The sequence below is a fragment of the Exophiala aquamarina genome (genome assembly GCF_000709125.1).
Source record: "Exophiala aquamarina CBS 119918 chromosome Unknown aczIA-supercont1.14, whole genome shotgun sequence".
NCBI lineage: Eukaryota > Fungi > Ascomycota > Eurotiomycetes > Chaetothyriales > Herpotrichiellaceae > Exophiala > Exophiala aquamarina.
This window is the reverse complement of record NW_013550574.1, coordinates 706,065-708,842: the sequence shown is the minus strand read 5'-3', so window position 1 is coordinate 708,842 and position 2,778 is coordinate 706,065.

The following is a 2,778-nucleotide window of genomic DNA, read 5'->3' as shown; positions in this document are numbered from 1 at the left end:
TATATAGTTATATAGCCTAAAGGTATACTACGAGTAATCGCTCTAGGGCGTACTCTAGAGCTTTATACGAGTTTAACCCGTAATATTACTTCCCTCTTCTTCTCGTACGACGCTAAGAAGCCGCTACTCCTAATAGAAACTAGCCGAACGTCGAGTAGCGTATAAAGTAAAATCCTTATTCCTACTTACTATTACGTACGATTATTAGTCGTTACTAATCCTTAAACGCTCGTAGTCGATATAGTAAATAAGTAAGCGAACTAATCTATTCCCTCCTCTTTAATTCGCCCTCTATACTCTAAGCTCTAGGCCTTCCCGTTTAGTCGTACGTACTAATAGGAGAACGGAAAAGTTAAGATAATATAGTATTAGTAGTATAGAATATCGCTACGGTTTAGTGTTAGTTAGAGTAGCTCGCGCTAACTTAAATCCCTATTTTCCTTACCTCCGAATAATCGCTAGTATCGTACTACTATAATATCTCTTAATAGGCGGTCTTAGCTATACTAGGAACTAACGTACCTTTCGTACGAGGAATAGTTACTCTAGTATAGGTCCGGTCGTACCGACTATCGTATATTAACGCCTTACTTATTTAGAGTCGAAGTATCCTTTTCGGTCCTTATAATCGTTATAAGCGCTTAATACGCCTATTTCTAGAGTATCGACGTATTCTAGAATACTTCGGGAGTACGTACGATAACTATAAGTAGTCGGACCGCGGTACTCGTTATTCGAAGCGCGATAAAGACGACGATAGTAGTATTATAATACTATCGTCGAATTCGTTCGATAACGACGACGCTCCCCCTCCTATCTATAAGGCTCTCCTTCCTTTTCCTCCTCCTTCTCGCTTCGGCGAGGTAGTTATAAAAAGGCTCGCCCCTTAGCGGTAGGTACGTACGATATTTCTTTTATTCTCTTATCCTCGTATAGTACTTATATTAGTACTAGTATAATCCTAGTAGATAAGGAATATTCTCTATACTTAACTATAGCTTATACCTTAACGTAGCGATTAGGCTTCGTTATATAATAACTAAATAAGCTAAATATATATAGTATAATTAGATATTTTATTACTCTTATAGTTCCTTCGTACGTACTCTCTCTTTACTTTCGTATAGTAATTAGGAAGCCGATTATCTCGCTATCGATTTATACGTATCTAAAGCTACGATATCCTAGAGCGATAATTTCGATTCCTAGGTTAGTTCTATATATCTCGTCTATTTTACTAAGTACTATCTTTAAGACCCTCGGCTTCTTCGTACGAATTTATAGCGAATAATCCTTTTAATCTAGTATTCTTCTTCGTTCTATATAACGATAGAATTCGGCTAAGTATCGTCGGTAACTTACGAAGGTAATAGATTCGTAGATATCGTACGTAGTAGGTTCGAATAGAATACGTTATAAATTTCTTTTAGTATATTAAGACGATAGCTATATAATCCGATAACTTTAGTTACGATATACTTCGTATTCTTTTAATCGAGCTTCTTACTCTTCCGCGTTATACGTATATTTCTTAAGTCGAGCTAGACCTTATCGTCTACGCGGAACTCTATTAACTATTATTTTATACGATTTATAATTTCCTCTTACTCTTATTAAGTAACGACTATAAAAGTCTAAGCCTATTTTCTCGCCTTCTAGAATTTCCGTATAATCTCTTCGCCCTATCGTATTAGGCTATTTCCTCTTTTATCTTCGCGAAGCTTATCTTATAGTTATACGAAGTCGATATTATATTCGTAAGATAGGAAGAAAGGACTTACGCTAGTCGATTAAGCGTTCCTATTATTAATTACTAACTTAGCGATTAGTAGTAACTCTACTTAATTATCTTAGGCTTCGTTTATAAACGTATATACGTACGTCTCGATCGTCTAATTTATTCGTTTCGTAGATTCGTCCGTTTTAGGGTAATATATAGTAGATAATCGGCGTACGATACTTAGTAGCTAATATATTCGTTTCTATAGGGCGCTTACGAACTAGATTTCTCTATTCGATACGATAGCTCTTAGTAAATCGTAGGTCCTATAGAATATATATAGAAATAGAAATACTATATCTTACGACTTAATCGTACGTATCGATTTAAGAATAACTCCTTTTCCTAGTCGATTCGTAATTACCGCTAAATTCGTATAGCCGAGACTCTCTAGAAGCTTCGTAATAAAGTCGATAGATATCTCGCTCTATATTCGGTTCGGTACGAAGAAAGGTTTTAGGAATTCTTATTTCCTTTCCCTCTAAACTTTTATTTATTCGTAGGTATCGTAGTTTCGTACGAATTATCGAATATCCTATAGTATATTCGGCTAGAAGAATTATCTTACTATTAGGAAGCTCGTTATCTTCCGCTCGAAGTATCCGCTAATTACTAAGTCGTAGATTTCTTAAATTAAGAATATATATAAAGGTTTTAAGTTCGGAATCTATAGTCTTCTATAGAAGCGTATATTTCCTTAGCTATCGAGTATATACTTAGCGATAGATACTTTTACCGCTAGAGACGATAGAAACTTCGGTACTCCTCGAGTAATTAAATCCTTAATCTACTTATACGTTTCGTCCGACTCTACTATCGTAAACTAGTTAGTATTAACTACGTTACTCGCTAGTTAGTCTTCGATAGGGGGTTCCTCTACTCGTACGAAAGCTACTTAAATTACTCCTTTCGCGTCGAAGAACTTCGACTTTAGTAGTCTTATCGTACGATACTATAGTCGATCGTCCTCCTCTTCTTTCGATATATCTTATTCTCTT